This window comes from Trichechus manatus, unplaced genomic scaffold (genome assembly GCF_000243295.1).
Source record: "Trichechus manatus latirostris isolate Lorelei unplaced genomic scaffold, TriManLat1.0 scaffold00082, whole genome shotgun sequence".
Classification (NCBI taxonomy): Eukaryota; Metazoa; Chordata; class Mammalia; order Sirenia; family Trichechidae; genus Trichechus; species Trichechus manatus.
The window spans coordinates 1132768-1145867 of NW_004444018.1; the positions used below are offsets into that span (position 1 = coordinate 1132768).

Consider the following 13100-nt stretch of genomic DNA (forward strand, 5'->3'; position numbering starts at 1 on the left):
AAAAAAATCCACTCCCTCTTCTCTTAGTAACCACTTGACTCTTAAATACCCACATTAGTATATAATCACACACTTCCTGCCTTTTGAAGCCAATGTGTTTGGAGGAATCCAACTCCACCCCTAGCTGAGGCATGCAAGTCAGTCTTAAGCCAGGTGAAGTATTCCTTTCCCTGGGCACAGTTATTGGTTAGGGGATGGACTTCTGATCCAACTGGAGACAATAAAAATGAGAAACTATTTGTTTGAGAATCTGGGAAAGGAGCTTCTTGACTCCTCAGAGAGAAGATCCAGGAACCATTTCTTCTTGCTCATGGCAAGTATCAATGCAGCAGTCTTATGGCCACAAGGGAGGGCCAACCCTTATGATGAAGCTGACACCATGGCAGGGTGATCATTGTCCAACAGATACTACCTTTCATACATTTTCAACCTTATATTTAACTGAATTCCTCTAATTGATCTATGAAGACATTTTGAAAACCTTTTCAAATGCCTTCTTTAGTTCAAAAGTACTCTGTCTGCCACATTTCCCCTGGCACTGTAGTCCAATATAACTGTCAAAGAAGGAAATGAGGTTACTGTAATGATGATTCAACCACTTCCTCTTCTTGGAACTCCAGGAAATAGAATAAAGCTCATAATTCAATAGTTTGCAAAATCTCTCTTCCTCTTTTTGAAAACTGGAAAGGCAAAATGGCATTTGCCCATATCTGATCTTCTAACATTCCTCATGTTTGCCAGGATTACTCAACAATCTCATTTACAGGTTTTTTTGTTTTGTTTTGTTTTGTTTTAATATGTTGAAATGTAATTTAAAGAAAATACACATTTACAGCAAGGAGATGCTTTGCTCTCTCTTTACAATCTCTTTACCCTTGTCCAGTTTCATTATTCCTCTCATAGTCCATACATCACAGAGCTCCCTGCAGCACAATTCTAGTTAAGGAAGTATTGTCATCATTTTCTCTCCTGTGTTAAATTAGATAAAAATTTCTTTGTCACAAAAAAGAAGTCCAGAGGAATCTAATCCATGGTAGATGTGGCAGCCTCATAGTCGTTAAGAACTCAAGCTTCTTTCCTCTTACAGCTCAGTCATCTTTAGCATGTACTTAACGGACCAAGTTGGCTAAGACTTTCAACCTTCTTGTCCATATTCCAAGCAGTAGGAGGGAGGAAGGGGGATGGAATAATGTGTCATCCCTTTAAAGGACTGCATTACTAGTTAACTTACGCTGGGTTATGCTATGACAGCAAATTCCAAAGTCTCAGGGGTTTACAACAGCATTTTTTTTTTTTCTCACTCTTCATCATGGGTTATCTGTGAGTCAGCTGCATCTTGTTCTACATTCCCTCCCATTTGGGGATCCAAGCTGCTCTCAGTCTCATGGCAGAGGGAGGAGAGCAATGGCTGAGCCATGCAATTTTTTTTAAAGCTTCTACTTGGATGTGGTATTTGTTACTTCTGCTAATAGTCCATTGGCCAAACTTTACATTAATTGAGAGATGAAGTTACTCCTCTCACAGGGAGGCACCGCAAGTCACATGGCAATGGGAAGGGGGATATATGATCCTCTTAGAGCAAATAATAAAAATAATAATATTATCTACCACAAAGATGCCATTCTGGTTATCTATTAGTATGTAAGAAGCAACCCCAAAACAAGGTGGTGTTGTTAATTGCCGTCGTCCAAGTCGACTCTGATTCATGGCAACCTTATGTATAATAGAATGAAATATTGCCCAGCCCTGTGCCTTTTTCGTCATCTTTGGTATATTTGAGTCCATTGTTGTGGCTATTGTGTCAATCCATCTCACTGAGGGTTTCTGTCATTTTCGTTGGCTCTGTACTCCTACAAAACAGGATGTCCTTTTCTAGTAATTGGTGTTTCCTGATGATGTGTCCAAAGTCAGCAAGCCGAAATCTCACCATCCTTACTTCTATAGAGCATTCTGGTTGTATTTCTTCTAAGCAGTGGCATCACTAGTTGGTGTCACCCAGTGTGATAATTCATCTTGTCACTTCCCTCCATGAACTTCCTCCCATTCCAGACTATACAGAATCCTTAGTAATGTTTTTTGTACTAATGTTACTTGTAAATAGTAATTCCCAGCTATCACTCCTTCTTTTCCTTTAATTACTACTTCATTCTCAAAAAAGTCATTGATACAGGTTCACAAATACTAATTACCGCAATTTTGTAGCTGAAACATCAAAAATTTGACAAAATCAGCGACTATAAAAACACTGGCAGCCAATGAAAACAAAAGCATGTGCTTGCAGTGTGTGCAGATGAGACCACATGATTCAAAGCATCATTGTAATTGAGTAATAATGACGACTCTGACCAGAGAGCATTAGAAGGTTCAAGAAGTAAATTAGCATAGAGTTGTAGCCTTGTAGGCATATTGATACATCTAAGCTGGGCTTATGAAAAATGTTTTTCTTGTTACAACTAACTATATGTAAGCTGGACTTTAAAAAATGTTTTTGGAGTTATAACTAACTACAGGAATAGTTTTATAAAAAATAATAAATTTCTGCTGAAACACTTCGCAAAAATTTTATACTCGGTCGTTTTGGTGTCACCCCCTCTGACAGTGTCACCCTGTGTGGCCTGCACCTGCCTAGCGATGTCACTGCTTCTAAGATTGATTTGTTCATTCTTCTGGTAGTCCACAGTCCACATTCAACATTCTTCACCAACACTACAGTTTGAACACATCAATCCTCTGTCTTCCTTTTTCATCATCCAGATTTTGCATGCATATGAGGCAACCAAAAAGACCATGGCTTGGGTCAGATGCACCTTAGTCATCAAAATGACATCTTGGCTCTTTAAAATTTTAAAAAGGTCTTTTGCAGCAGATTTGTCCAATGCATTGATTGATGTCTTTTCTGCTGCTTCCATGAATGTTGATTTTTGATCCAAGTAGAATGAAATTGTTGACAACTTCCAAAATATTGTAGCTAAATTTCTTACGCTTTCTCACAGTTCTATGGATTGACAAGCTTCGACTGGGAAGTTCCCACACTGGGGCAGTTGAAATCAGATGGAGCTGTGTCACCTGAAGTCTCATCTGCACAGAACATCAAAGATGGTTCTTTCACACAGATGGGAGCTCAGCTGAGGCTGTCTACCAGGACACCTTCCCATGGCCTCTGCAGGTAACTTGGGCTTCTCACAGCATGGACTATATAAAGCAGCCTTAGAGTCTGACCAGATACAAGTGGAGGGGACATAGACCCGATCTCTCAATAGGAATAGGAGGAGTGCCAAAGAATTTGTGGCCATCTTTAATCCACCATCAGTACATCCTACTTCCCCTACATCTTACTGGTCAGAAGGTAGTCATTTGGTTCCATCTAACTTCAAAGGAGGCTAAAAAAACCTTTTGTATGTAGCAATGTGTCCTGCTAAAAATTGAAATTATTAAGGAATAAGATATAAATGGACATTAGGATAAGCAATTACATGTGCTCATATCCTTTTTTATCCAGTTTTTGTGCTTATAATAATTACATTCTCTCTAGAAACATTTCTTTTCTATTAATTTGTTTAATTTTTATCAAATGAATAAACACACATCATTTTTTTCAGTTAAATAGCCCCAAAAATCTTATTATAAAATTTTAAAATAACTTTTAGCTACTTCTTACAATTCTTTGAATATTTACCTCCAAACCAAATTTCTAAACAAAACTCTCCATTTTTGGAAGGGTTGCCAATCTCACCCACTTCCAAACTGCCCACAACAGGATTTATGAAAGATGCACAGAATCCGTTGTGTTCCTGGCAAGACCCTTTCCTCCCACCGCCACGCATCCTCAGCTTCACCATTACACGTATGTAACAGACCATTCTCAAGGTAGAGGCTACGATAAGGACTGATTTCCACCTCCCCCTAAAATTAACAGGACTGCATGTGTCATGCATCAGATCTCCATGACTCCAGTCACCACAAGGAGTCTAGTGCTCCAGATTCATCTCTCACCACTTAAACCCTATCCCCACGTGGTTTGTGCCTCTTCTAATCTGACTCAATCTCCCACACCTCCATGACTCCTTATCATCTTGCTCAAAATCCCTTATGCTGGTAACCTCTTTTAAGTGGTGGCTGCTTCTATTCTCACATCCAATATTCAACAAGACTTGAAGATGGTCTAGGTTCCCCCTTATGTTTATCTCTATTTCCAAACTAACATTTCCTCCCAGTCTCTAAAATGTCCTGGTACACTGAAGCACATGCTATCAGAATAAATGACCAGATGAACCCACTCTTGTCACTATAATCTACCTTCCACTTGCTCCCATATTGATATCCTAAGCCTTGTCATTATCAACGACTGCACTACCATCAAAATTTCTATTTCAAGCATCTCACTTAGATCACTATCTCCTATTTTTTGTGCTTACTCTCTTCAACAATTCTGATCCATTAATTCTTCAACCACATGGGAATATCCCATCCACTGCCCCTACCACTATTCACTGTCCGTTACACCCCTCATGACCTGATTTGCCTCCTCAAACTACTTAGATTCCACAATCCATTATTATAATGTTTCCCTTCCATATACTTTCAGCATCCTTGTGCCTCTCTCCTGTCTTACACACACAGAAAAATTCCCATCCTGCATCCAAGCACCTGAGCCTGACAGGCAGAAGTTTCACCACCACGATGAGGGCTCACACTTTAAACATAGATGGGACCTCAGCGTTCCAGACAAGCCCTAGTCAACATTTTCTGACACAATTTACCCTCTTCTTTCTCTGAAAAGCTCCAACAACTCCTCCCTATACCTCACTTTCAGTTGTTGTTTTTTTAGTTTTTGTTTGTTTGTGTGTTTTTGCTTTTTCATTCTGATAAGAATGTAGAAGAAACCAAAAGGTTAACTGCTATGACAATCAACCCCAAAATTTCATCGAAAAGATGATGACAGCTCTGGATGTCTGAAAGAAAAGGAGGGAGACAGATGGAAAAAATACAGAAAATAAGACAGCATCTGCAACAAACTTTATCTACTTTTGTTGTTGTTGTCACCTGCCTTCAAGTCAGCCCCCAACTCATGGCAACCCAGGCACAATGGCTGGTCCTGCGCCATTCCCATCATCAGTTGCAGGCCAGACCATTGGGATCCATATGGTTTTCATTAGCTGATTTTTGGAAGTAGATCTCCAGGCATTTTTTTCCTAGTCTGTCTTAGTCTAGCAGCTTTGCTGAAACCTGTTCAGCATCATAGCAACAGGCAAGCCTCCACTGACAGATGGGTGGTGGCTGTGCATGAGTGCATTGGCTAGGAATCAAACCTGGGTCTCCTACATGGACGAGGAGAATTCTACCACTGAGCCATCAATGTCTTCTTGTCTATTTTACATCTGTCATAAAGTCTGGCCCTTGTCTGTTGCACAGGACCATCCAGCCAGGGATATTATGGATGGATTAATACTCCCCTGGAGGCATGGAACCTGGATCTTAGTCTCACTTCCACCAATATTACTTCCGCACAAATCTACCTATCTAAACATCAAAAATTATCAACTAAATGAAAGGCATGAAACTGCAGAAACATTATTTTTCTTATAAAATGTTACTATCAATTGGCATAGTGTTTAAGAGCTATGGCTGCTAACCAAAAAGTCAGCAGTTCAAATCCACCAGGCGCTCCTTGGAAGCTCTATGGGGCAGTTCTACTCTGTCCTATAGGGTTGCTATGAGACGGAATAGACTCATCGGCAACAAGTTTGGGTTTTTTTTTGGTATCAATGTCTGTGCTCTTTTTCTTTTAATGTATGCAAATGATGAGGAAGTGGAAGTGGCTTAACTCTTCTGTAAATCTATTTGAACTCCTTTGGGGAAAGATGTAAATAAGCTACATGTTCATTGTAAAGACACAGACATGGTATTATCATCATTAGTAATAATTTAATTATATTAGCTAATTGGTATTACATTTTTATGCATTCACATGAAGGCAAATTTTGTCTTCTTGCTATCTTTGCCATTAAAACAAAAGAGTAATGCTATCCTAGATGATAAGAATAATGACTGCACCTGTCAAAACAGATTTATATCTTGAGTCTCAGACAGCCTCTGCAGCGTGTTTTTGCCAGGAATATTCATTTGTTCTTTTTTTGAGGGAAGAAGACAGAAAGCAGATTTCCACCTCTACTCTTGAGCCTCTCTCTCAAATGACGCTCGGGGCAACAACCCTTCAAAATTAGGTACCAATCAGTGCCAATTCCTTTGGTAACCATTGTAATAACATTAACATGATGAACTAATGAGATATTAATGCAGTTGTAATAGACATTTCCATAGGAGTTCCATTGCAATTGAGTAGGTTAATAACGTGCCTTAATCTGCGCTTGGCAAGTATAATGTTTGATGAATAGGGAAAGACAGAATTTTGATGACTTTCAGCTTATAAGGCATTTACTCTTCAAAAAAGAAAAGAAATGCCTTTTTTTAAAGCAGGTGCATGAGTGAACATTGGAGATAACTGAGCCCAGAATGTCATAAACCTTGCTCCTCAAGGCATCTCAATGTATATTAGAGATTTAACTTTCTAAACGACAACAGAGTTGAGGAATAAATATTTAAGATCTTTATTTATATACAAGATGTATCCAGTAGTTCATCCATTTATGGGACATTTAGTCTCTCAAAACCTAGCAGATTATAATTAAGGATGGCAGAGCCTTGGGAATTCAGCAACTGTACCATCAGTGGGGTTTTCAAAGGAAAGAAACTCCACATACACACACACACATACACACACACACACACAGACATGTATACACGTATGCATAGAGGCACACAGCACACACATATACAAACAGAGACACACATGCATGTATGCATGCATAGAGAAAAGCACTCTCTATTGTTTAAGAGAAACAAAGAAATAAGGCTAGGAATCTATGAAGAAATTTTTTTTAAAAAAGGGTGCAGTGATAAAAAAGAAAAAGCAGAAGCAAGATGGAAAAGCCAACATATTCAGAGTCTTTCAGTGGGATTCAAGAGGATACCTGCAAATAACCCCAGTTTGAACTCTGCTGAGAGAGAAGCGAAAAGAGCAGGGCCTTTGTATGATTATTTATTCCATCAAACAACAGCACATGGCAACTCAGAGCCTTTCTATTCCCCGAGCTAATATTTGGAAGACATTGTATCTCAAGGGCAAATTCTAAGTGCTCCTCCTCTCTCTAAAGTAAAGAGGAAAAAATTGGAGGTTTCCATCATCCCAGGATAAAAAGAAAATACTATGAAATTCAACATTGAACATTGTACAAGGAAGGTTAAAAAATTAAGAGGAAAGTGTGGTGATAAGCTTTGCTTAGCAAATACAAATGAAAGCTATGTAAACCCATGTGATTTTTTTTTTTTTAAGGCAGGCTGTTGTTAAATTAACTGGCAGAATTTCAAAATCTCCTTAACAGTGAATGTCGTTGCCAATTCTGTTCAAATCTTAACTGTTTCTATAAGAGATCTGCTTCCCTGAACAGCTCCGCATGTCTGGGTTCTGTCCCACCTGAATATGAGGAGAAGGTAGATTGCAGATTCTCTAACTTTCTCTCATCTTCCACAATTCTGAGAAACTCCTCACTCTGGGAAAACTTCTAGACTAGGGAAGAAAGCAAGGAGGACAGCAGAATCATGGTTCCCAGATGATCTTAAAATGGCCCCATTTTCCCTGCTTTCCCTGGAAGAACCGACCTCTTTGCTGTGACTCAAGTCAACACCATCTGTCTGCCCAGAGGACAGCCCCGAAAGCAGGCACTTTTCTCCTTTCTCATAGCCAACCTGCAATTACTAGAGAGATTGTCTATGTTCTGGATTTTTCTCCTTTGCTGCTTCTATCTTCACCCAGTATTTCATTAGCTGACCAGTAGCCTTACCAAAGTTTTTGAGCTTCCTATAAATGTAAGACAAATTAAGTATTTTCAGCACTCAGGTTTGCAGTGGTTAAGAGATCGGTTGCTACCAAAAATGTCAGCAGTTTGAATCCACCAGTTGCTCCTTGGAAAACACATGGGTTGCCATGAGTCAGAGTAGACTCAACAGCAAGTGGTTTGTTTTTTGTTTTGCTTTGTTTTTTGCAGGGGGTGGGGTTATTCCTGGGACAGTACTTATAGCTGTCAGGTCTCTCTAAACAGTCTCCCCTAATCCCAAACCACCCCATGAAAAACCTCTTTCTTCACTAGATTTTGGTCTGTAGATTTGAAAACCCAGATTTTCCTTGTTATCCTTCATGATCCTCAGTTAGGTAACTTCCTGAGAGGAAGACTGACAGACTCCGTGGTTAATTTGTTCATTTTATTCATATTAATAAGTACTTATCAAACACAGCCTCTGTATTAGGCACTGGGAATTCAGAGAAAAAAGACAAGATCCCAGGAGAGAAAGATGAATGAAGAGATAATCAACTGACAGACAGGCTATGGAAGCATAGAAAGGGAAAACAAATCCAAACATCTTTTTTGGTTGGGGGAAAGATGGGAAAGATGTAAAGAGGAAGTTTTTTCCAGAGGAAATGACACTTATGAGAATTTATAAATGATAAGTAAAAGTTATCAAGGCAAATAGGGGATATAGTCTAGACAAAGAGAAGACATTCCCAATGCTGTTGTTGTTGTTAGGTGCCATCAATTCAGTTCTAACTCTTAACAAACCTATGTACAACAGAAGGAAACACTGCCCGGTCCTGTGTCATCCTCACAATTGTTATTATGCTTGAGTCCATTGTTGCAGCCACTGTGTCAGTCCATCTAGTTGAGGATCTTCCTCTTTTTCACTGACGCTCCACTTTACCAAGCATGATGTCCTTCTCCAGGGACTGGTCCCTCCTGATAATATGTCCAAAGTACATGAGACAAAGTTTCGCCATCCTTGCTTCTAAAGAGTATTCTGGCTGTACTTCTTCCACGATAGACTTGTTCGTTCTTCTCGCAGTCCATGGTATATTCAATATTCTTCACGAACACCATAAGTCAAAGGCATCCATTCTTCTTTAGTCTTCCTTATTCATTGTCCAGCTTTCGCAAGCATGTGATGCAACTGAAAATACTATGGCGTGGGTCAGGTGCACCTTAGTCCCCAAAGTGACAAAGTGACATCTTTGGCACACTCCCAACCATGAATTTCATGGTTGGAAAAATTTGGTACTTTGGTTTTGGTCCTCCAAGAAGCAGACACCAAGGCAGAAGTAAACACATGTGGGGTGCTCGCTTTGGCAGCACATATACTAAAATTGGAATATTACAGAGAAGATTAGCATGGCCTTATGCAAAGATGACATGAAAATTCATGAAGCATTCCATGTTTTTTTGGTGATGGTTGCACAACATGGTGACTATAATTCATGTCACTGAGTTGTACACATAAAAATGATTGCAATGGCAAATGTTTTGTTATATGTATTTCACCATAATAAAAAATTAAAACACACACACACACACACACACACACACACAAACATGCACGGGATTTACCAGGGAAAAAAACCTCTGAAAAAAAATAAAAAGGAAGCAGAAAGAGACCAGGAGAGCTGTCAGACCAGTCTGACTCCTGTGAATGAGAGAGGGAAGGAAGGCAGGTTGCATTGGAAGACGCTTAGGTATTCTAAGAAAATTTATGAAGACCGATTGAGAGTTCTGGAGATAGAGCTCCCATCACACGAGTTCCCAATCTCCCAGCATATGCCTGCCTTAGCATGTCTGCCACACTCCATCAATGGCAGGCAGCAGCTCATGGGAAACAAGCCCTCAGTGTGATGTAGTGATGGTTCCAGAGTAGCAAGACAGATTTGTTTGTTCTTTTGGCAGTCCACAGTACATTCAATATTCTTAGCCAACACCACAATTCAAAGGGGTCAATTCTTCTTTGGTCTTCCTTATTCATCATCCAGCTTTCCCATGCATCTTGAGGCAATTGAAAACACCATGGCTTGAGTCAGGCGCACCTTAGTCTTCAATGTGACATCTTGAAGCTGGGGCCGTCAGTCAATTATGCTTCTGGAACTCAAAGATCTGACAAGGACATTTTCATTTGCTCAATATTTTTTTAAGTATTTATTAATCATTCTTTATCCTATTTTTAAAATGTAATATACATAATATATAACAAAAATATGAAATATCAATACATTGTTTAATCAGATGGCATGTGTTAGCCTATGTTTTTGAAATATTGGGAATAACTGTGAAACCCCCTTTCTACCTTGAAGAGTTTTATGATTCCCAGATGTTATGAATTGAATTGTGCACCCCCAAAATGTATATTGATTAGGCTAGGCCATGATTCCCAGTATTGTGTGATTGTCCACCATTTTGTCATCTGATGTGATTTTCTTATGTGTTGTAAATCCTACCTCTATGATGTTAATGAGGCAGGATTAGAGGCAGTTATGTTAATGAGTCAGGACTCAATTTACAAGATTAGATTGTATCTTCAGTCAATCTCTTTTGAGATATAAAACAGAAAAGTGAGCAGAGAGACCACCAAGAAAGCAACACCTGGAGCAGAGTGTGTCTTTGGACCTGGGGTTCCTGCACTGAGAAGCTCCTAGACCAGGGGAAGATTGATGACAAGAACCTTCCCCCAGAGCTGACAGAGAGGGAAAGCCTTCCCCTGGAGCTAGCGCCCTGAATTCGGACTTCTAGCCTCCTAGATTGTGAGAGAATAAATTTCTCTTTGTTAAAGCCATCCACTTCCGGTATTTCTGTTATAACAGCACTAAATAACTAAGAAGGACTTGAAGCACTTACTGATGAAGATCAAAGACTACAGCCTTCAGTATGGATTACACCTCAACATACAGAAATAAAAATCGTCACTACTGGACCAATAGACAACATTATGATAAACGGAGAAAAGACTGAAGTTGTCAAGGATTCCATTTTCCTTGGATCCACAATCAACACCCATGGAAGCTGCAGTCAAGAAATCATACCACATATTACATTGGGTGGATCTGCTGCAAAAGACTTCTTTAAAGTGTTGAAAAGCTAAGACGTCATCTTGAAGACTAAGGTGCGCCTGACCCAAGCCATGGTGTTTTCAATTGCCTCAATATGCATGGGAAAGATGGACGATGAATAAGGAAGACCGAAGAAGAAATGACCCCTTTGAATTGTGGTGTTGGCTAAGAATACTGAATATACTACGGACTGCCAAAGAGCAAACAAATCCGTCTTGGAAGAAGTATAACCAGAGCGCTCCTTAGAAGCAAGGATGGCGAGATTACGTCATACGTACTTTGGACGTGTCATCAGGAGGGATCAGTCCCTGGAGAAAGACATCATGGATGGTAAAGTAAAAGGTCAGAGAAAAAGAGGAAGACCCTCAACAAGATGGGCTGACAGAGTGGCTGCAACAATGGGCTCAAGCATAACAACAACTGTGAGGATGGTGTAGGCCCGGGCAGTATTTCCTTCTGTTGTACATAGTTTTGCTATCAGTCGGAACCAACTCAACGGCATCGAACAACAACAACACATAACTAAGACACCAGAGTTTCCCTTCTCCATGATGGAAACTTCTGCCTTGAAATGTACACAGGAGGTGAGAGGCAAGAGGGAAGGCCAAATCAAGGCAGCATTGTTTCAGGAAAGCTCCTATGAAGAAAAAGAATAAAACTTAGTCCATATATGTTCTCCATCCTTTATTAGCACAATCCTATATGTCTCAGAGATAAATAATAGATAATTGTATTCTTCTATTTTATTAGGAAACACTGGGATAGCCATAATCCACATGACCCAGAATATGCAGGATTCTAATATCTGTCCCTGTCATTGATTAATGTCATCATTTTGAATATTGCAATTTCCCTCTATTTTTAGAGGAAATCAAATATTGAATAATAAACTACAATGCAAACAAAACTACGTTATGCTTTTCAGCAATTATGAATAACAAGATCAACCTTAATCAAATCTGGGAAACATTTAGAGTCTACTGAGTCCATTAGCTGTGGTGTGAGGTAAACAGAATAAATACTCTTAATGAGAGACACAAACCATTGCTAGCCTTGCTCACACCTTCTTCCAAACGGACATAAAAAATAAAAAATTGCCATCCAGTCGATTCCAACTTATAGCACACTACAGAACAGAGTAGAACTGCCACATAGGGTTTCCAAGGCTGTAATCATCATAGAAACAGACTGCCACATCTTTCTCCTGTGGAGCAGCTAGTGGGTTCAAACTGCTGACGTTTCCATTAGCAGCCGAGCACTTAACCGCTGTGGCATCAGGGCTCCTTTGAGTGGACATAAAAACCAAAAAAAAAAAACCATTGCCCTCAACTCATAGCAACCCTATAGGACAGAGTAGAACTGCCCCATAGGGTTTCCGAGAAGCGCCTGGTGGACTCAAACTGCCAACCTTTTGGTTAGCAGCTGATCTCTTAACCATAGTGATGTGCAATACCTTGGGGCCCTCAGATGATTGGACTGAGGTGGATACCTAACCCAAGTTTACCTAGCCCTACATTAATCAAACATCTATGGCATAGACTTGTGCAAGAAGATAATTTGGTTTGATAGATCCCTTCTCTCTGGAATTTAAAGAAAGGGACACAGAGCAACATTGCCAATTAGCAAAGAGAAATAAAGGACCTATTGAGAGGGTATGGGATGTAGCCTAGGGGAGCAGTGCCTGATACAGAATGAAAGGAACAGAGTAGACACGTACAGAGAATCAGCGATGAAATGACCCTGTGGGCCCTTAGAGAGAAAGAAACCAAGGAAAGGCCATGGTTCCCATGTCTCACCAGCTGCAGGGCCCATGAGGCCCATTAGTTTCCAGTTTCCTGGCCTACCCACTGCAACCTTATAAGAACTCTTTCTTGGGTTGGCTTGCATGAATTTCTCTTTCTGCAACCAAGGTGACCATCCCTACTAATTTGGGGATTAGGACTGCAGCTTTTCTGTGGCTTTTAATGCCATCAAAACTAGGAAAGAACTCCAAAGCCTGAATATCTTTCAATTCAGTACCCTCTAAAGGACGTTCTGTTGGTATTTTGCTTACTAGATGTTGTTGTTGTTGCTAGGTGCCATCGAGTGGGTTCTGACTCATAGCAACCTTACATGCAAC

At 39.9% G+C, this 13100-nt stretch overlaps 1 non-coding gene across 1 annotated transcript; it reads left to right on the forward strand.

Annotated features, from left to right (window-relative positions):
- The first annotated feature begins 9223 nt into the window (after positions 1–9223).
- Positions 9224–9329, forward strand: LOC111821419 (U6 spliceosomal RNA). The gene has a single exon (XR_002824844.1). It is a non-coding gene; the product is annotated as a U6 spliceosomal RNA (small nuclear RNA).
- The last annotated feature ends 3771 nt before the right edge of the window (positions 9330–13100 follow it).